Source organism: Macaca mulatta, chromosome 1 (genome assembly GCF_049350105.2).
Source record: "Macaca mulatta isolate MMU2019108-1 chromosome 1, T2T-MMU8v2.0, whole genome shotgun sequence".
NCBI classification, from domain to species: domain Eukaryota; kingdom Metazoa; phylum Chordata; class Mammalia; order Primates; family Cercopithecidae; genus Macaca; species Macaca mulatta.
In genome coordinates this window covers 133,952,795-133,976,932 of record NC_133406.1, presented here as the reverse complement: position 1 = coordinate 133,976,932, position 24,138 = coordinate 133,952,795, and positions in this window count along the sequence as shown.

Below are 24,138 nucleotides of genomic sequence, written 5' to 3'. Positions count from 1 at the left end.
ACTGTTCAGATTATTAGTGTATAGAAATGCACCAGATGACTTTGTATACTACTTTGCTGAATTTGTTTATTAGTTCTAACAGGTTTTCTTTTTGAGATGTTTAAGATTTTCCTCATATAAGACCTCGTCATTTATGAACAGAGATTATTTTACATCTCTTTTTCCAATTTGGACTCTTCCTTCCTTCCTTCCCGCCCTCCGTCCTTTTTCTTTTTTTTTTTTTTTTTTTTTGTTTTTTTCCCAAGATCTCACTCTGTCATCCAGACTGGAATTTAGTGGCGTGATCATGACTCATTGTAACTTCAATCTTCCAGGCTCAAATGACCCTTCTGCCCTCCCTTGCAAGTAGCTGGGACTACAGGCATGCACCACCCATACCTGGCTAATAATTTTTTATATAATTTTTAAATTTTTTTTGTAGAGAAAGGGTCTGACAGTGTTGCCCAGGCTGGCCTCGACTTTCTGGATTCAAGCGATCCTCCTGCCTAGGCCTCTGAAAATGATGAGATTACAAGTGTGAGCCATCAAACCCAGCCCTTTTTTATTTCATATTCTTGCCTAATTGCTCTGGCTAGAACTTCCAGTACTATGTTGAATAGAAATGGTAAAAGTAGGCATCCTTACCTTTTTCTTGATCTTAGAGGAAAATATTTCAGTCTTTCACTGTTGAATATAATGTTTGTGGATTTTTCCCATAGGGCCAATATCTATTGTTTTCATCTACCAAGTTTATCATAATTTGTAGCAATATTGTTTATGGTAATACATAGCAATACAAAACTAACATAATAATGAAGAAATTTCTAATTCTATTTAAATAAATTAAAACACAATTATATGTTTTCTCCATGTGTCTTTCCATCTCCTTTTAAGGAAAAGAACCAAAGGAAAATATGAAAGGAGTGATGTTCCAACATATCAAGTTCATGAAGGGACATAATTATGCTGTTATGTGAAAGAATCAACTCTGTGTGCTCAGCAGACCATCGAGACACATCCTATGCATTGTGTCTCCGAAGTAGATCAGTTTAGCTGTGACATCTTATAGCAGTATTTCTATTCTCTGGACTGTTCTATTCAGCATCTCAACCTAAAAGGTAGGAAAAGTTAGAAGATCACTCCTGGAAACAGTCTGGGTTTGTCTATCAAGACAGCTATTTATAATGCTTCCCTGCCTTTGCTATCTTCCAAAGAGTTTAGTCTGAGGATAAAACAGAGTAACAGCATACAGTGTATGTACACAAACACCCCCACAAATATATACATACACACAAGTACACAAAAATATACATCAATATTACTGTGAAAATATAAAATGTGTTACAAGTGCATAGTCATAGTTTAGAATGGAAGTTATTTTCACCTCTCCCTCTCTCTCTCACACTCAATATTTCAACTGCTTCCTATTCATTTATCAGAAGATTTACATCACATTATTGATCTGTTTCAGACCCTCTCTTGAACAGAATTTTGTGAGGACTAGGCACTATTTTTTCTTATCTGTAATAAATCTAATATGTTCTTTAAAAAGGACAATCATTTGACCGAATGTATAGGGAATGGAAAAAACATGTGTGATACATGTTAAGATGTATTAACTAAATCCTACACTTTATTTCTTGTGTAATTTATTGCAACTCTCTTATAAATTTATAGACTCTAATGTCTGAAGTCAAACCTCTTGTCTCCAACCATATCACCCTAAGAACGATGACTCTGTAGCCAGACTACTTAGATTCAGATCCTGGATACAGTACGTGCTTGTTTCATAACTTTGGGTGAGTTTCTTAACCTGTCTGCTAATAGTATCTAGGTCTTAGCATGTTGTGAGAAATAAATCAATACATATAGTTGTACTTAGAACAAGGTCTAATACTTACCAAGTAGTTGACATCTAGCAAGCATATCACATGTGTATTTCAAGTATGCATTTTGAACTAGGGAAATAATCATAAAGTAGGTTTTAGGAACCACAGGTTCCATTGAAACAAGAATCTGAGCAAAAATTACATTGATGAGCTTACTCCACAAGCCTCTATTTTGTCTACCAGTAAAACACAGTGGTGTACTATGTCTTCAGCAATTCATATTAATTCAGAACCAGTGCCCAGTAATCCCTGAAAAAAATGTGCTTATTTGTCTACCTTCAATGCACAGACACACTAGTAAATGTTACAGTTCCTTTTGGAGAATGCAGGGAGAGAGATAGAAGATACACATGTTTGACTGTGTGTGGGCAGGGTCCTTCCTCAAAGAGACAAGCTTCCCCTTCATTCAGAGGGCTGTGAATCTGTGACTGCCTGGAGGGTGATAATTTTGATTCAAGTCAAACTTCTTTTTACTATGTCTAGAACTTTTCTACTTATACAAATCAAAGAGTATTTTAATAGACTACCACTGTACTTCAATTCTAGGGAACCATGATCATTGAGCTAATGTCAGAGATCTCTGCGGATCAAAGCAGTTGTGACACTCCAGCTCTGCAACCTATTGCAGTAACATGGTGGCACCTGGCCCTGACACTCTGGGATCCCATCAGCCTGATTGCCTTCAAGGTGGCCAATTAAAAGGCAGCATTTCTAACTGTCATTCCAGAGAATATCTATACTGAATTCTTCACAGATTCTGGGCATCTCCTCCCCAAATTTATTTTCTCACGGCTTTGGAGATGGGAATTTTCTCTGATCTTCTTGGGGACACATAATTAGAGGTAAACTGTCTGTCTTATGTGGTAAATCCACCCTACTCCTCCAATCTTCCTAAGCCATTTGATGTATTTCTCCATACCAAGAAAATTCTGGCATCCTAACTTCATTTAGTGAGAGTAATCTTTTAATGAAACAAGCAAGTAAGGAAGCAATTAGGGTCACTCTTAGATACTTAACATTTCAAATTCAATTTAGAATCTGCGGTCTAGAATATTCATACCAACAAACTTAAGAAAAATCTTAACATTATGTTCCTACCAATGTGATCCCACATTCATGAGGATCTATTTCTCACATATTCCTCAGGTTTCTGACAATACAAACTGGCAAAATTTTAAGAATTTTGGTATGGTTTTCACCTTCACACAGGCCACATTTTTATAACCTTACACTCTGGTATTAGAGTCTGATTGTAGGTTTAGAACCAACGAGAGGTTAAGAGTTATTTTTAAAGATCAGCAGTCCCCTGTAATTCAAATACGTCAGAAGATGCTGTTATACATTCCTTAGGGAGAAGAAAACTAACTTTTTCAAACAGGGGAGAAAGGATGTTTCTAATGATAAAAGAGACACAGAAAAATTTAGGATTAATTTCCCCAGCTTCATTAGAATTTGTTTCATATAATCCCATCCATATTTTCTGAGTATAACTCCTTAATGAATATCCTAACTTTAATATAACAGATCCTGTGAAGTTGTGAATTTAATTGCTTTTTAATTTAGCTACTAATAGAGTTAGAGTTTTGGTTAGGTTTTCAGAAATCTCAATCCTTTGGCTACAGAATACAAAAGTTTATTTTAAGGAAGATGTAGAAGTGCTCTCATCTCTTATATTTGACTGGAAAATTAAAACTTTGAACTCATTATTGACTTTTCCCAAGTCCTCTGGCACAATTAGAAGTAATTAACCAAACCCCATTACCCTCCTTATTTTTATAAAGCAATCTGTGGCAGAAAGTATTTTGTCACCAAAAACCTTTCTTTTTATAAACATTTGATTACAGGTGTCTACAGGTGATATTCTAAGTAAACATTTTACCATGGATTAACAGTGTCTATATTACCATTCTCCATGGGATCATTAACATCTTGAAATATAATTAGATCAAATACCAATTCCAGATAACCCAGAGCCATTACAGAGAACATACTTTCAAAAAGTTCTTTCTTTTCTCCCCCTGGAACTTTTTCTGATATGAATTTCTCTATAATTTGCAGTTCAGTTGGAGAAGGAGAACCACTGAGTTATATAATAAAGGGCTAATTATAGGGAATCCACCATATGAAATTGTGAGTACTATAGAAAGTTGTTGACTGTGATAAGAGAATGAAGTTACTGTAGATCGGGAAGGCCACCAGTCAAGATAAAAAACTATCCATAAGGCATTGGGGAGTGAAGACCATTGTAAACCCCACCTCTGTCTCTCACCACCTGCCAGCTTGGTGATACAGGGATGTGGAAAAGAAGCTGATACTTTTCATCTGGACTACGGTTTGGGAAGCTTAAGAAAAAGATCCAGTTGGATCTGGAATCTCTGCAACCCTGGCTGCTGCCCTACACTATCTCTGTCACACAGTGACAATTTGTATGAGATATAGTAGTGCTTTTCCCTACACTGACTTTCAGAGAGTAGTGGCTGCTGCTACACTTTTGCCTTGCAAATCTCACACAAAACTCTCCTGAGGCCAAAACTAACCTGCAAAAGGAATAATAGGAATTGTAGTTCCAATAGTTAATTTTGTGCAAAGCTATCAGATAGATAAATGTCATGATTTTAAGCCATAAAATTCAATAACTCTGGGAACATTTTGGAAATCAGTCTTATTCTATCCTCATTATTCCATTTTGACTCATTGTTTCAGACCTCAGACCTTCAATTTGTAGAGAGTTACACTGCACCACAATTTGACGTGTTGCTTAACACTATTAACAATTTATACTTTATAAGTGGGTTTAGTTTCCATTAAGTGTGATATTATTTCTCCAAGTCAGGTTCCATGATTTCTATGTTCAATATCACGTTTGTTTGCACATAATATAACTCAAATGCATGAAAATTATTTTTAAAAAGACTAAAAATCCAAATATTAACCATATAATTTACTGACAATTTCATTTAAACCAATTAAGTTCCAAGATGAGGGCTTCTTATCCCTGGTTCTTTGTGACTCAGATTCACAACAACTAATGACCCACAGCACAAGGCATTTGACTAAATATATTTGTGTGTGTGTGTGTGTGTGTGTATATCTATATATCTATATATCTCTATATCTATATCTATATCTATATCTATATATATATATATATATGCTTGTTTTTGAGATGGAATCTTGTTCTGTCACCCAGATTGGAGTGCAACGGTGTGATCTTGGCTCACTGCAACCTCCGCTCCCTAGGTTCAAGCAATTCTCCTGCCTCAGCCCCACTAGGAGCTGGCATTACAAGCCTGTGCTACCACACCCAGATAATTTTTGTACTTTTAGTACAAATGGGTTTTCACCATGTTGGCCAGGCTGGTCTCGAACTCCTGACCTCAAGTGATCCACCCACCTTGGCTTCCCAAAGTGCTGAGATTACAGGCATGAGTCAAAATGCCCAATCTTGACTAAGAGTTTTTAATAATCTTGCAAAGTCTGAAAAACTTATCCTTGGAAAAAGTTCTTGAACTATAAAACACTTATTACCTAGTGCCAGAGTGTATTTGAGCTAAAAATATATATTTAAATAGTTGCTCTGGTGATTTAATCTGTATATAAATTTCTTTATTTTAATTTAGCAGGAGGCATTCTCTGCCTTTCATGTCATCCAACATGGAAACTGTCTATTAAACGATGTCATAGTATTATTCCAGTTGTTAGCAATGGTTTCTGCCACTACTACATATCCAGTATTCTGAATTAGTTTATTTCATGCAAAAACCATGTATTAATCAGGGTTCTCCAGAGATACAGAACTCAAAGGATAGATGTATATATCAAGGGGAGTTTATTAGGAGAATTGTCTCAAACGATCACAAGGTGAAGTCCCACAATAGGGAGGCTGAAGGCAGAGGAGCCAGGAAACCAGTCCAAGTCCCCAAACCTCAAAAGTAGGGAAGCTGATAGTGTAGCCTTCAGTCTGTGGCCAAAGGCCTGAGAGCCCCTGGCAAATCGTTGGTATAAGTCCAGGAGTCCACAGCTGAAAAACATGGAGTCTGATGTTTGAGGTTGGAAAGCATCCAGCATGAGAGAAAGACGGAGGCCAGAAGACTTAGCCAATCTAGTCCTTCCATGTTCTTCTGCCTGCTTTTATCCTAACTGCACTGGCAGCTAATTAGATGGTGCCTACCCAGATTGAGGGTTGGGTCTACTTCTCCCAGTCCAGTGACTCAAATGTTAATCTCTTTTGGCAACACCCTCATAGACACATCCAAGAATGATGCTTTGCAGCCCTCAATCCAATTAATACTCAATATTAACCATCAAAAACCATAATGTTTCTGAATCCAAAATATTAATTAATTTTTTATAGAACATATCCTACCAGCCATTTAACAAACCCTGCTATACTGGTTTAATGGATTTACACACGTGTGTATTTAACTTGCATGCCACATGATTCAATCCATATGATGATTAAATAGGTATTACTGCAGAATTAACAAATAGGCTAAAGTAAAACATCTACTAAGAAAAGTTATTGATCCCAGAGTATTATTCCAGAAGTGTGTTTGGAAAAATAAACCAGAATCTTTACATAAATTTCAATAAGGATCTGTTCCATAATAAGTCATCAGTATCTTTCAGAATAAAAGAAAATCTAAATGATATTCTATCAAAGTATTTATTTTCAATTATTTTAAATAACATTTTAAAATTTTTCTCAGTAAGTCTTATTCTCATCTTATTTCTGTGAAAATCTTTTTTTTTTTTTAATGGTCTTTTTCCTTTGGTTATGGTCACTTTCACTCACTCTTCTTTTTGCTTAATTCATTTGTATTTTCAATTATAAATACCCATTAAGCATAATTTTTCCTCTGTATTATTATTCAACTCTTGGTGGAGATAAACATTTCCTTCTTTGTACTTGACTGTAATACATACATTTCTGTGATAGGCTTTACAGTAATCTATTCCTCTTATTTCTTTATATGTATGTCACCTTCTACAACCCTGGGAGCACCTCAGGGGTAGAGACTATGTTTTACTTTAAATCCTCAATGTCAAGCACAGTATCAGTGTAAGCAGGCTGTTAGTGTGCATTTGACTAAAGGATAAACGAACAGATTACTGTAATAAAATAAAAGTGCCCTAGGAATTAGAAATTGCGTTTCTCAATGTAGGAGTGGTATCTTCGAAGATATATTTAGGAATCCATGAAGCACAAGTAGAGTAATATTTGTACATCTGTTAAGAATAAGCTGCAAGAATGAGGGTTCTGTAGGATTATTGTCACTAGTGGCATGTCACTGTTGTATTTATTCATACACTTTGCAAAGGTGAGACAGAGGAATAGCAATCAGTGTGGTTAAGCAGCACGTATTTGCAAGGTTAATTTAATACCTATCTCTTGCAGCTCTTCTCTCTGCTCACTGAAAATGAGAAATCTTCATTACGAATTAAGGAAAAAATATATATAAAAGGTTAAGAATCACTGCTCTGTGGTTTAATAGAAGCCGTAAGTTAAAATATAAATAAAATATATATGAGACCAATTTAAAAACACATTGCCCATGGTTCATTATCTGGCTGCTTCTCCTGACACTGATGAATCTTTACATCAAAGTATGAAACAATTGATGTTTGCACACATATTACTGTCTAGTCTCATCAGGCTTCAGGTATTTAACGTGATAAAATGTATGAATTATGCTTTCTCCCAATGACTTTCTAGAACAGCCATAATTACAAAGGCTCAGACCATTTTTTTTTCTCTTTTAATATATGACTACCTGGAGAAATAATTTAAAAAGCACCACTTCTCTTTCTTCATTTATCAGTATTGTAAGTATCCTTTGGGCCCCAAAGCTAGCTATTGTAGCAAACAATTATTTTAGCTTCATTCTTTATTTAATTTATATTTTCTTTCTATTGGATTCTTACATATCATTTGAAAGGTTGAGGGGCTCTTACTTTGTTTGTATACCTTAGAGGTGAATTAAGTAACCTAAAATTTTTCAATTTACTTTGTTAACTTAGAAGCACATCTAAACCTAACACTAACTTGGGAAAGGAAAGAATGCCTTTAAGAATACTCTTTGCCATCATCAGGCAAAGGAAGTATTAAATTCTGGTATTCTGGTTTTAAATAGGAGATACATGTGTGTGCGTGTGTAGTAGTATTTATATAAACACACACATACACACATATATATGACTTATATGATTTAAAATTTAAGTCTCTTCCAAGGATAGGAGGTATTATTTCAAATATTTTGAGTGAGGCAGACATTAGAAAACCTTTTTTTTTAAAAAAAAAAAAAAAAGTAGAAAATGAAATATGTATTTTCTGGCTCAGTTGTTCTGAATACTTTCAGACTTGGTGTGTTTTATTGTGTGCTACTTGATTTTTGAGTCATTTCAGTACTAAAGAAAATGTGATTTAATAATGGCTCCCATATCAATGCTTCAAATTGCTTCCATATAAATACCTCTAACATAGACAAAGCCCATCTAGACAGAGTTTAAGGTAAATTTGTTTTAAGGAAAATCTGGTGTATAGAGAATGTGTGACAATGAAGTTATTATACATTTTTAATTAAAAATAATTTCCAAATTTTTATGATGTCCCTAGGGTACTATAAAACTGGGATTTGTAATCACCAAGAAAGACCGTTTACCATATGGTTTCCTGTAGTATTATGCCTTTTGTAAGTAACAGTTTTGCCTTTAGGTATATGTTTGTCAAATATGCTGAAAGGACATTATATGCTTTTTCAAGTTTAAATAAAGGAAAAATATGTTAGTTCAACATTTTTACACATCTATATCTTTCTTGTAATCTCAGGTCCTCATTAATGGAACACCCTCGGGGACACTTAAGTGCAACTAAGCATCAGTTGTAAATGCATTACGACTGTATTTTCTTCCCAGAAATAGAGTCTCTATCTATTTCCATTCTTATAAATTATAAACCTCCACTGCCTGTTACTGAGGCTTTAACTGCACAGAGGCAGAGTTCTCGGCTTGTCAGGCATTAATAATGGCTCTGCCTGTCTGCCCTTCAGCTGAGACGTTAAACTGAGGTCTTATCCACTTACCTCTAGTGACTGCTCAAGTGGAGTTGAAGATCACACCATGCTTTTCAGAAAGAGGATGGGTCAACCTCAGAGCCTGACCTTCATTTTCAAAACATGTAATGTACAAGGGTGGGGGTGAATTATTACTTTAAATCTGAAGGTGCTAACTTGATTTTAATGGTCTATGGGATCCTCAGAATCAAAACGATGATTTTAGAATTTCACTTTAGGATATTTTGAAATTATGAAACATACTGTAATTTTATTTTGTAAAGCTGTAAAGGGAATAGTCATATCTGTAATACGATGAGAAATAACTTATCTATTATAGCTAAATTTAAATTGTCCACAGAACGTGTCTTTCAAGAATCCATTACCTAAGTAACATAGATTTGGGGAGGTGGTATAGTAGCTTTCATTGATTTGAGACCAGGTCTACATTTCATGTACCAGGTTGCACTAGGAGCTTTAGAAGCAGGTAGAATGTCTGAGATAGGTGGGAATGTTCCTTTGTTGCATCAAGTAATTTTTATTAGTTGCATACTACTTGAAGCAAATATTCTCATTTAACCTTTGCTCTAGTACATAATATTGTCCATTATAAAAGCAACTGGAATAGATAAATTGCATTTAATAGTGATCATGTGGTATTTGAGATCTCACTTATGTGAGAGTGATCTCACTTATATGTGGAATCTAAGAGTCAAATTTATAAAAACAGAAGAGAAATATGGTTGACAGGGTCGAGGGCAGAGCAGGGGATAAGTGGTGAAATGGGGTAGTGTTTGTCAAAGAATACATTTCAGTAAGACAGAAGAAATATATTCACAAAATCTCTTGTACCGTAAATGACTATAGTGGATAGTAATTTATTGTATAGTTGAAAATTGCTAAGAATACATTTTAAGTGTTCTCACCATGAAAAAATTGATTAAGTATCTGAGGTTAATGGACATATTAATTAACTTGTTTTAGTCATTCCATAATGTAGACATATATCCAAACATGTTGTACACCATAAATATATACAATATTTATTTGTCGATCTAAAAATAAATAATTATTTTTAATTGAAAAAGGAATTACAAAAATAACTCAAATTAGATGCATTGGCATTAACGAAAATCTAACGTCCAAGAACACAATTTTGTTTAATTTTATTAACTTGGCTATTGGAAGTGAGAAACTAAATGCTGTCACATGGTTGTGTGACATGAAACAGAAAAGTGAAAGCAAGTTTAGTCTAGTTTGTGTCTAGTTTGCAAGTTGATAGTCATATAAAATATCTTGAAAGTAGGTTCTTTCCATTTCGTTCTATTCTCCCAGGTACTTAACAAAGTGCCTGTCACGTATTTGGGTATGAAAAGAATGATAAATGTACTCAGGAATGAATGAAAGAAAAACATTATCCTTTTAAAAAGAACAAGCTTATATTTTTAAAGAGGTCTCTTTCAAATAAAACTCCAAAGATTCCGAATCATACGTCAAAGGAAGATAGATATATCCAAATACTCATAATCTCAGTAAAGACATACCATTAGACTCTTTGAGGTATCTCAGGAGAGAGCCCTGAGGCTACTTCAACAATTGTAGACCACCTCCTTTGGGCATCTACAATAGGAGCAAGACAGCTTTTAACCCATCTGTGTAAAAAAATATACTACACTTTGCCTTACCACCTACAACTATCATCTGTCGTTTTCTTCAGGTATGTGTAGTATTTGATTTGGAATCTGTGAATTGGATTAAATTATTTCAGTTCCTATATTGCCCATATAATCGCATGTCCAAAAGCACGTTTCATGTTTTCATAAGACTAAACCAGGGTGACTCTGAACTGAAAGCAAAAATTACCAGATATTTATAGAATGATTTCATCAAGGGAAGGAATGATGAAAGAATAATGAGAGGACCACCTCTGTACAGTTGAAGCTTAGCTTCTGCAATTGAAGTGATAACCTTGACAACCAGGTAGCTATGTCCAACATATCACAGCTCTTCATAAAACTCCCTGTGTAGTCATCACAATGAGAGTCTCAGTAAAACTCTAAGAGAAGTACACCTGAAAGAAGAGAAAAAACTTTTCCGTACAAATATATTTTAAGTACATTTATTATGGTAAAATAATTTTTACTGCAAATACGTCATGCTGAATTAGATTTTTCCAATATATAATCTACTATATTGAAATAAATTAGAAATTTTGAAAGCTGCATGAATATTTTCATACCACTGGCAGAAATATGTATTCATGATATCTTAAGAAACTGAAAAACAATGTATAAAAATGCCTAATTCAGGCCGGACACAGTGGCTCACACCTGTAATCCCAGCACTTTGGGAAACCTAGGCGGGTGGATCACAAGGTCAGGAGTTCAAGACCAGCCAGACCAGCCTGGCCAGGATGATGAAACCCTGTCTCTACTAAAAATACAAAAATTAGCCAGGTGTGGTGGCACGTGCCTGTAATCCCAGCTACTCAAGAGGCTGAGGCAGAGAATTGCTTGAACCCTGGAGACAGAAGTTGCAGTGAGCCGAGATCGTGCCACTGCACTCTAGCCTGGGCGACAGAGTAAGACTCCGTCTCAACAACAACAAACAAAAATGCCTAATTCAAGATAGGCATATAAAATGCCAACATTAATTCAATTAAATTATCCAGCAAAAGGCAAAAAAGTCTTAATTACATGTACTTAAAATTGTAAATGTAAGATGAACCACTTGGTATTATATCTCTAAAATGTATTCGGAAATTTAGGAAATTTCCTGTTTTCAAAGACTGGGTATAGTATGGAAATGTATCGAAGGCTTTACCTATACCTTACACAAATACAAAAGTATAAAAATATGTATCTAAACTAATGATCAAAATTACCAAAAAATTGTATAGAAATATAAAAGCTGTGATGACAAATAATAAATAAATAAGTATCAAGTTACCATTCTCAAAACACCATGATTATAAGAGATGACATAAGATGCTAGGCACTTTGTATTCTCTTTGAGTATATAATAGTAAAAATAATAGACACCATGTATTGATTAATTACAAGTGCATTACCTTAGTTCATCTTTAAAACAAACCAAGGCACACAGATATCAATTGTCTTGCTGGAAGTCAAGAATTCAGTAACTGTAAGAACAGTTATGAACCTAGGTCATCTGAAGTCAAAGCCTGTGTGTTGAGCTTTTATTCTGTCCTCATAACTCTAAAAATATGAAGCTAGAAGCATAAATAATTTGAAATAAATTTAGTTCAGTTCTTAATTAAAGTGATGGAGCTGATTGTTCAAATATTGCAATTTTCATATTTTCCAGAGTCTTACCTGGAAAATTTATAAATTTAAATATGCAGGTTAGGTAAGCAGAATTTAAATTTTTAGTAGTTGAAGATATTTAGAATGGGGTCTTAGCCTCAGATAGTTCAGGAGCCCATTTCTATTCAAATTATAAAATAAAGATAGGAACATTTCAATTTCTTTAAAACTGTGTTTAATGAGAGGAGTGTCTTTATGGAGCTTGTCTCAAAGTCAACCTGTAGCCATGGCACCACAGATTTAAGTAAAGCTATATCATTGAGGGACAATGTGAGATATAATATTGAAAGGGAACAAATAATCCTGCTCCCCCAGGATACAGAAATAATGTCATATGATAGGAAACCTTATATTAAATTCAATCCAGATCAGCTTTATTTCTATTCTTCTTTATTTGATTACGTTATCATCTTCCAAGACCTGCAGCCTAATGGGAGTTCACAAAAAAAAGAAAAAAAACACCAAGATTTCATGTCTATATCTTGAAGTGTAATACAGGGGGAAAATAATTGTATGCCAAAGTCAAAAACCCAAGTTTTCCTCTTGATTTCACCACTATCTACTTTTGATACCTTGGAAAATCATTTACTTTCTCTGAGACTCTTTTCTTCATTTGTAAAATGACAGTAATTCTACCTTCTCTGAGTTTTCGTGAGAATCAAATGAGATAATGTATGTGAAAATGCTTTGTGGATTGAGCAAATTTAAGTTGCTCTTTGGCAGTGAAGAAGATAATTTAATAACCAACCTCTTCTCAAGATGAGTATAAATCAAAAAGCCATAAAAGCCTTGAAAAAATAATGTATTTTTGACATCTTTGGTCTTACTACCAATCTAAGAAAGTTGTGAACTAAAGTGATAGTCAAAGGACAGGGACAAGGATTTGGTTCCATCATGGGGAGAGCCAAGGCTGAACCCAGAAGATAGGGGAGAATGAGGCACAATGTACCACAGACACTGAGTCAGCAGTCCTGGTCTGTAGGATGACATCTTTCAAAAATATAAAAATGACATTTCTTCATTTTTGGAAGTATTTTGAGTTTCTACCATATCATACATACGCATTACATTATGCATTTTTTTTTTTTTTTTTTTAAAGACAATGTCTCGCTCTGTCGTCCAGGCTGTAGTGCAGTGACGCGATCTCGGCTCACTGCAACCTCTGCCTCCCGGGTTCACGCCATTCTCCTGCCTCAACCTCCTAAGTATCTAGGACTACAGGCGCCCAACACCATGCCCGGCTAATTTTTTGTATTTTTAGTAGAGATGGGGTTTCACCGTGTTAGCCAGGATGGTCTCGATCTCCTGACCTCAAGATCTGCCTGTCTCAGCCTCTCAAAATGCTGGGATTATAGGTGTGAGCCACTGCGCCCGGCCTTAATTACGCATTTTAAAAGATAAATTTGAATGGTTTGAATAGATTAGCCATGGTCTTACTCTACTGGCATCTATTGAGATAAGTAAATATGAGTGTGCTAAAAAAAATTCAAAATTTATTTTTCATGACTTCTCAGATTTCTTAATGCACTTGTTTGTTTAAAAAAGCTGCATGTCTCCTATTATATATATATATATATATGAAAACATAAAAAAAAGCAGTAACATTAGGTCATTCACAGTTTTATCTAGCAATCATATCAAACATTCCTCTAAGAATTGTAAATATGAAGAAATAGAAAAAGTTCTAGCTTTAAAAAAGACTTAGTTGTGAATATTAATTTTACTCATCAATTTGATTACTGTTTTATTAGAAAGGGAAGGGATAATGATTATGACATAGATCTAGGAAAGGGGCAAAATGAGAAAAATATATGTTAGTTAAAATGGGAAAATCACAGTTGTGATTTCATATTTTATTTTCAAAAAGAGAAAATAGAATAATCCTTTCAAGTTTCTTTCCCCTAGGACCTCCAAAATAGAACACTGTATTGAAAATCAGCAGGTCATGTACAAGAAGATGGTTTAACTGCTAATTAACAATAGATGATATACTGAGAATTACATGCTAATTAATTCTCTGTAGTGCTAAATGCCCTTTCTTCCATGTCATTTTCAATGAACACATTAATATTAAGACTAAGGTAGCATGTTTTCACATGAATTCATAATAAAAAATTAGTGTTGTCAAAAATTGGACATATCTGGCCGGGCGCGGTGGCTCAAGCCTGTAATCCCAGCATTTTGGGAGGCCGAGACGGGCAGATCACGAGGTCAGGAGTTCGAGACCATCCTGGCTAACACGGTGAAACCCCGTCTCTACTAAAAAATACAAAAAACTAGCCGGGCGAGGTGGTGGGCGCCTGTAGTCCCGGCTACTCGGGAGGCTGAGGCAGGAGAATGGCGTAAAAACCCGGGAGGCGGAGCTTGCAGTGAGCTGAGATCCGGCCACTGCACTCCACCCTGGGCGACATAGCGAGACTCCGTCTCAAAAAAAAAAAAAAAAAAAAAAAAAAATTGGACATATCAGAGTTTGTTTCTTAAATTGAGGTGATTGAAGTACAGAAAAGTACTTACTGGAGAAAACACGGACACATCGAAGTGCCATTGTGGATATTTTCAAAATATAAAAACATTACAAGATAAAAGAAAGAAAAAAAGAGGAGTTCCAAATCAAAAGGATTCCTTCTGATAAACCCTTCATTTCAATGGTGTGGGACAAGTCTATGGTACAAAGGTATTGTGTGAATAAGACCTGACTCCACATTGGTGAGAAGTCTAGAGCAGTCTTAAAAAGCATTTTCCAGGTTGTAGACAATGATGAGGCAGAATTTGCCTGCTTGGTCAAAGAACATTATTTCCCCTGGGGTAAGGCATGCCTACAGATAAATTGGGATTTGGAAAGTAGCCAAAAGTTGGTAGCTTCACTATGTATTCCTTCCAGAATGTTCAGTATTTTTCATTGTGGTTAACATGTCTCACTGGTTTGATAATAATATCTTAATCACTGCTTCCTCTGTATTCTTCCAAGGGCAGGGAGGTTCAGCTGTTTAAGAATCTCTCTACCACAAATAAAAACTATCAAATGGATTTTAAAACCTCTGTGGTCAACCCTTTTGTAAAAGCTTCACTATCAGTCTGCTTTAGATGTGATTAGTCTGCTTATTTATTTATTGCTTTCATGCATTATTCTATTTGGTCTACAACATTTAAAAAATACCTAAATATTTTACAATCATTAAAGCTGGCTGGAGAGCTTTAGAAAAACATTGTTTCAAAAGAGCTCCAAGCAAAAGGCTCCCTTTTGGTGATGTAAGGTTGAAATGTGACTGAATATAACAATTATAATTTTTCATTTGCAAAATAATTGCTCTCTTGAGTAAACATTAGTTGTGCATTCATTTTTTAATAGGAAGAAATAGGCATAGCAACTCAGAAATGATAATGTGCACCCAATAACGCATATTACTCGAGGATATTGTTGTTTTGCTTCATATTGACAAGTTTTTGTTTTTTTTTTATAAAATAACAATTTTATTTAGAAAGGCCAAATTAAAGTTCCACAAATGAGAATATATTGTGTTTTAACTAACAGAGTTGGTACATAGTCAAAGTCAAAAGTGAATTTTCATTGATAATACTTACAAAAAGTCAAAGTGTATAGTGTAAAAAGACTTAGATGGTTGAAAAACTAGAGTTTGATAGCTAACACTGTAATTTAATTGCTTTGTGATTTTGCACAAGTTTCTCAATTTTTGTCCTTTAGTTCCCACAGGTGTAAAATAAATATATTAATACTTGCAGCATCATGGTCTTGTAAAAATTAAATGAGAAAATAAAAGTCAATTATCTAACATATGGTCCAGCATATAGGAGGCAATAAATGCTAGAAAATAGTGATTAAGATAAAATTGAACATTTCTTTTTATTTAATCAGTGGTCCCATATATTTAACTCCAAATTAGGTTTGATGCAAGGTAACAATTATTGAAAAGTAATAAATAAATAACACTAACGTGAATGACTAGTGCCATGGAAAGAATCATAGATCCTGATCAATAGCCGTGAATATCAATAAGTGTTTAATGCATTTAATTGCTGCTGAGAAATCTGAGTTTGGTCCTGGAATGTCATTAATTAGCATAGTCTCTACAACTAGCCCTCACAAGGTCCTACATCCTAGGGAACAGGCAGTGCAGTTCATCTGGGAGGCTACCTGTAGGAGCAAATGAGCCAAAGCATACACTCCCCCGAAGGGCAGAACCTGAAAGCCACCACCCTGCTTGGGGCCACTCTCACTGACTGCAAACCTATTCCCCATACCACAGGCACTGTGCACAGCACATGTCCAAAGGACAGGCTCTTTCTGCACACTGCTATAGCTGCCATTACAACTGAGGGTTGAAGCACACACTCCCCAGAGCCTGAAAGCCACCTGATACATGGGGCTACATCCACTGACAAGTCTTCAACCCCACTGTCAGCAACAGGGTTGCTGCACATCTGTATGCATCCTGAGGACAGGCTCTCCCCAGTCATCTCCATGGATCACCACCTTCTGTTAATCACAGCTTGTGCCCATGCATACCACTGGGGAACCTGAAGATACGCCTGGCAAGCCTGTCATTCTCCTTCCTCAATGGCTGAGCGCATTGCCTGGGGACTGGGGATCACCCTGCCCAGTCCACCACCACTGTCATCTATTCACTCGTTCCTGGAACCTTTGTAAATGCCCTCATGGTCTACTGCTAACACCAGCTCCAACACCCACCTGTATGAATCAGCTGGAAGCCTGAGATCTATGAGATCTAATGCACCCAGCCTGTCACAGTCACAATTATTAATAACTTTAGCAAGCACTGCCTGAGGGTCCATTACTACTATCATTGCCCATGCCATGCATGCTGCACAGGGGCCCAAGGTCCACCTCACTCATCAGGTTCACTGATGTCACTGCTCACACTTGAACAAGATGCATAGAGGCCCAAGAATTGACACAGCTGGACCCACAAACACTGATACTCATGTATGCCATACAGGGGCCAAAAGACAGACATGCTTGACCTGCTGCTACCACCACTGGAGCCCCAAGACTGGACCACTTGGAACCCACAAACCCAGGAAAGTCTCACCACAGCCTCCACTACCAAGCATAGCCAAGCCACTAAGGAAACCACAGATACCACTGGCATTACTGACAGCTAAAGAAATCATAAAAAGACTACACTACTGCGTTCATCCACAATCATAGCTGAAGTACCCAATATTACAATCACTATAGACACATCTTCAGAAAAATATCTTTTCCAATAAAAGCCAATCAAAAAATTAGGAAGAAGCAACTCTTATGCCAGATGCACAAATATTAGCCTAAGGATACAAGGAACATGAAAAAGCAAGAAAGTATGGCACCTCCAAAAGAACACAATAATTCCCCACCACCAGATTTCATTGAATAAGACATTTATAATATTCCCAAAAAGAAATTTAAGGTAATGTTAAAGAAGCTCAGTGAGATATAAAAGAACACAGATAAACATACAAAGAAATCAGAAAATTATTCAGGATATTAATGAGAAATTCACCAGAGAGATAGATACCATTTTTTTTAAAAGTAAACTAGAAGTACTGGAACAGAATAACTCATAAATAAAATAAAAAATACAATCAAGGGTGTCAACAATAGACTAAATCAAGCAGAGTAATTTCAGAACTTGAAGACAAGTCTTTTAAAATAATTACACACACACAAAAGAAAAAAATAATAAAAGAAGGTTAAATAAGAACAAATAAAACATATGGGGCACCATAAAGCAAAAAACATTTTGAATTTTGGTTATTCCAGAAAATGAAGAGAAAGTCTAAACAGCAATCAGAGGAGGTTGCTACCTGGTACTAAAGAATTCATTTCAGCAAAAGAATATAACGATTCTAAATATATACGTACTCAACATCAGAGCACCCAGATATATAAAGCAAATAATAATAATATATCTAAAGAAATAGATAGGATACAACACAATAATAGTTGGGAATGTCATCATTCCACTCGCAGCATTAGACAGTTCATCTAGACAGTAAATTAAGAAGAAAAGATTGTATTTAAACTTTAGACCAAATAGATCTAATAGATATTTATAGAATATTTTGTGCAAAGCTATAAAGTGCACTTTCTTCTCATTGGCACATAAAACATTCTCCAGGGTAGACCATATGTTAGGACACAAAACAAACCTCAACAATTTTTTTAAAAATAAAATCACACCAAGTATTTTCTCAGACCACAGTGTAATAAAACTAGATGTCAATAACGAGAGGAACTTTAGAAGCTATGTACAAATACATGGAAATAAAGAACATGCTCCTGAACAACCACTGGGTCAATGAAGAAATTTAAAAAATCTTAAAATTTCTTCTTAAAACAGATAAAAGTGGAAACACATTATATCAAAACCTACAGAGCACAGCAAAATGAATTCTAAGAGGAAACTGTGTAGCAATCAAATTAGAAAAGTAGAATGATTTCAAATAAACCACCTAATATTCTTGCTTCTTGAGAATTCAGAAAAGCTAGAAAAACAGGAACAAACTGAATATTAGGAAAAGAAAGCAAAGAATAAAGATCAGAAGAGAACTAAACAAAATAGAGACTATGGAAACAAAACAAGGGATTGACAAATGTAAATTTGGTTTTTTGAAAAGATAAACAAAGTTGATAAACCACTACTAAATTAACCAAGAAACAGAGAAATGATCCAAATAAGCAAAATCAAAAATGAAAAACGAGACATTATTGTTGATGCCACAGAAACATAAAAGATTATCAGAGACTATTAAGAACAACTATACACTAAGCTGCAAAACTTAAAGAAAATAAAAATTCCTAGAAATGTGCCATTTATAAAATAGAACCATAAAAAAATTAAACCTTAATGAACCAATAAAAATGAGATTGAATTAGTAATAAAAAGTTTATCAACAAAGCAAAGCCCAGGACCCAAAGGCTTTACTGCTGGGAAAAACATAAACATATTTCAAAATCTAACAAACTTCTCCTTACATTATTCCAAAAAATTGAAGAGGAGGAATTATTCTTAACTCATTCTATCAGGCCAGTATTACCTTGATACTAAAATCAGATAAAGACATAACAATAGCAACAATCCCTGATGGACATAGACATAAAAATTCTCATTGAAATACTAGGAAAACAAATCCGACAGTATATAAACACTGATCAAGTGAGATTAATCTCTGGAATGTAAGGATGGTTCAATATACTCAAATCAATTAATATGATAACATCAATAGAGAAAAGGACAAAATCCATATAATCATCTCAATACACATCAAGAAAAATATTAGATAAAATTCAACATCCCTTCATGATTAAAACTCTCAATAAATGTGGAACAGAATAAACATTCTTTTACATAATAAAGGCCATACATGACACACCCACAGCTAACATTCTACTGAATGGAGAAAAGCCGAATATCTTTAAGAATTGGAAAAAGAGATCAAGCCCACTTTTACCACTGTTATGCAACATAGTACTGGAAGTCTTAGCCAGGCAGTTGGGCACAAGAAAGAAAAAAAAAAAAAAAGGCACCCAAATTAAAAGAGAGGAAGTCAAAATGTGCCTCTTTTCAGATGACATGATGCTATAGTTAGTTCATGACATTTCAGGATAAAAGAAAAATCAACAGACAAAAATTAGTAGTATTGCTTTACACCAATAATGAACTATCTAGAAAATAATTCTAGAAGGCAATCTTTTTTTATAATAGTTTCAAAAATAAGGGAAGAAAATACATAGGAATATATTTAACTGAGATATTGAATTATCAAAGCAATATACAAACTCTGTGCAACCTCAATCTAAATATCAATGTCATTTTTCACAGAAACTGTTTAAAAATTCTCAAATTTGTATGCAGCCAAAAAAGAGCCCTAATGGTCAAAGACAAAGAAACTCTGAGGGGGGGGGGGAAGCTGGAGATATCACACCACTTGACTTTAGAATATATTATGAAGTCATAGTAAGCAAAACAGCAAGTATTAGTATAAAAATAGACACTTAATAGAGATCTCAGACATATATCTACATATTGACAGCCAGCTGATTTTTAATAAAGACCCCAAGAACATATGTTGGGGAAATGGCATCCTCTTCAATAAGTGGTGCTGGGAAAACTGATTATCCATATATAGAAGAACAAAACTTGACCCTTTTCACATACTATATAAATAATCAACTCAAAATGAAGTAAAAACTTAAATTTAAGACCTGAAACTAAAAGTACTAGAAGAAAACCTACAAGAAACACTTCAGTATAACGGTCTAGGCAATGATTCTCTGTCTACGACCTTAAAAGCCCAGACAACAACAACAAAAAAAGTAGACACATGATTTTATATAAAACTAAAACACTTCTTCACAACAAAGGAAACAATCAACAGAGTGAGGAGACAACTTATTGGATGAAAGCAAATACAAACTATTCATCCAACAAGAGACTGATATTCAGAATATACAAAGGACTTAAATATCTCAACAACAACAAAATAAATAATTTAATTAAAAAGCGGTTGACGACCTTAGTAGATATTTCTCAGAAGAAGATAGAAGATATACAAATGGCCAACAGGTACATGGGGAAAAAAAATGCTCACCATCATTAATCATCAGGGAAATGCAAATCCAAACCACGATAACATAGCATCTTACCCAAGATAGAATGGCTATGATCAAAAAGACAAAAAATAACAGATATTGGAGAGAATGCAGAGAAAAGGGAACTCATATATTGTTGGTATGAATGTAAATTAGTGCAACAATTGTGGAAAACAGTATAACAGTTTCTAAAAAAACTGAAAATAGAACTACCATATGATACAGCAATCCCACTGCTTGGTATCTATCCAAAGGAAAGAAAACCAGTATTTTAAAGAATAACTGCATCTCCATGTTCATTGTAGCACTATTCATAACAGCAAAGATATATAATTAACCTAAGTGTCCCTCTACAGATGAGTAATAAAGAAAATGTGGCCAGGCACGGTGGCTCATGCCTATAATCCTAGCACTTTGGGAGGCCAAGGAGGTTCGATCACGAGGTCAAGAGATCAAGATCATCCTGAACAACATGGTAAAACCTAGTCTCTATTAAAATACAAAATATTAGCCAGGCATGGTGGCATGTCTCTGTAGTCCCAGTTAGTTGGGAAATTGAGGCAGGGGAATTGCTTGAACTCAGGAGGTGGAGGTTCCAGTGAGATGAGATCATGCCACCGAACTCCAGCCTGGCCTGGCTAAAGGGTGAGACTCCATCTAGAAAAAAAAAAAAAAAAAAAAAAAAAAAAAGCAAAGAAAAGAAAATATGAGTTCTATTTTTCCCCAAGATGGTGGTTGGAGGCAATATTAGCATGCCTCTCCCACTTGGAAGGACAGAATGTGTGTAGAGAGTCTCAGTGTACAGATTTTTTCAAAAAGCAATGCAGAAACTTAACAGAAAAACTGAAAGAATGCAAAGACCCTGTGAAAGAAGTGTTGGGATGCAGTCTATTCCGTGAGACAGATGAAAAGCTGTTAGTTCCCACAGTGTGAGAAGGGCAGATAATGCCTCCAGAATACACATGCCTGCAAGGGAATCTAAAAATACAGGCGACTGGAGAAGGAATTAACCCTACCCAGAGACAGAACTGGTTTAGGGAGCAGCAAGAAATATAAAGGTAGAAGCAGAAGCAGAAAGTAACTTGCAAGCATTCCCAGTCTCCAGCATGAACTGAGGGAAGCCACACCTAAATCCATCTCATAGGGGACCTTGTGGAAGGCAGCCAACTAGCTCAGGTAGGGGATGCAGGGTGAAACAAGCTCCCAACTGAATTTTGTGATTTTGTGATTTAATCTCAAGTGGGGACAAACTCCAAACTCCCTCAATAAGAAGCTAATTATGGAGAGCAAGGTGGCAAGTGGGAAGTGCATTGCAGACATGAGTGCAGAAGCTGGGCACCAGGCCTTACTGGCAGATGGGGAGGGGCATGGCCTAAAATTCATGGTTCCTATCTCTACAGGGAAAGTTAATGGCATGGGATGGGTCTGACTCTCAGACTGCGTGGGTCTTAACCCAGTGCTGTTAGTGGAGCAATGCAGAAGTGAGATCAGCCTTGCTATCTGCCTGGGAGCTGGGGGAGAGTTACTGCGGCCTATTACTTTCCACTCCTTTGCAATCTCTTTTGTGTAGCAGAGGTAGTTATACTGAGCTCTGGATCGTTCCTCCAGCAGCGTGAGACTCATCCCTGACCCTCACAGGAGCTATGGATGGCCCCACTAAAGGAGAGTCAGAGTGCAGATCCGCTTAAACTCACCCACATCTGATTGTGCCCCTTCACCCACCCTGGTAGTGTAGGATATAAATGTTTGGGAATTTTATGGCCCCTCCAACACCAGAGAAACAAAAGTACCTCCCTTTGGCACCTTAGGTAGGGCAAGCTCATATCCCATTGCTACTACCACAGCTAGTGTTAGTTTACAAGCATCACCTCCTGGTTGGAGGCCAACCAACACAGTCCACTAAAGCACCTCCAGATAGAATAATATTGTGCCAGGAAGTAGAAAATAAATGCATGACCTCAGCTATCACCATTTCCTGCAACACCATGGCTAATCAGAGGTTCTGAGTCTGTCCACATAAAAAGTTCAATACAATTATAACCAGCATTAAAGGAAGCCAGCACACTAAATCTATCTACAATTAAGAAATCTCACAGAGTCTATATCACTGTCCTGACGCCTCCATCAGAGCTGGTGCTGGTACCCACTGCTGAGAGATTTGAAAACAGGTCGCATCACTGGATCCCATGAAGACATTGCCCAGTGCCAGCATGGAGTGTGGCAGCCCCATTGGGTGGCTAGACAAGAAGAGCATTAGCAGTCACTGTATTGCTAATAGAGGGAGAGCACCACATCAAGAGAGCACCCTGTGGGATAAAGGATTCTGGATGGCATGCCTTGACTTCCATATCTTTCCACTGCTAGGAAGTTTCTTATAGCAGAGACACAGTTGAAGTGCTGGGCATAGCAGGGAAAGTCTGTATCTCTACTCCAACAGTCAGGCAAACTTCATGTTCATGAACGGTCTTAGAGAAGGGATTCTTGTAGTTCCCTTGTCCACCACTGTAGATGTATTTGGGGCTTTCCCCATAAGAACTCAGCATAAATGTACCTATAAATAGCATTCCTGGAATAATTCAGGGTGATTGCATCCCCACAGGAGGAGCACTCTCCAGGTTCCAGCTTGCATGAGAGGCAGAGTCACAGTTCCTTTCTACTTGGAACATCAACATTTCTATAGACAAAAAGAGGTACTTGTCTGATCTGAATAACCAGAACACTTGGACAGGATTGAGGCTGGGAGATGTACAGCTTTCCTGCTGGCTTGGCAGGGGAGCTGAGGTAGCTTCCACTCTTCACCCTGGTAAAATAGCAGTGCATCTAACTGACAGCTCCCCCAGCCACCTTCATCAAGGCTGGAAACTCTGTCCACAATTGCCTATTGCATCTACCCACCTGCTTTAGCTACATCTAGTTTCTACCTAGGGATATTGGCCTAAATCTCCTGCTGGCTTGAATCCTAAACCATCAACCCATTACATAAAAAACTGGGGAAAAAAATAAGTAAATAAAAAAGTACACAACACAGGGGAATGATATAAACTTTAAGATATTCTGTCTTTTTAAACCTCATAGGAAACAGTGAACTTACCCATACACCAAGTACATAAGTACTATAACCAGCATTTGAGAAAGTCAACACACAAAGACTCTCTATAACCAAGGTACTCATACAGATTCAAACCAGGCACCAAGAATCAAACTAGGCTATAATAAACTATACACATTAAAGTCACATCTTTAAGAGAGAAAAAAATTAAAAACACAAATAAAAAATA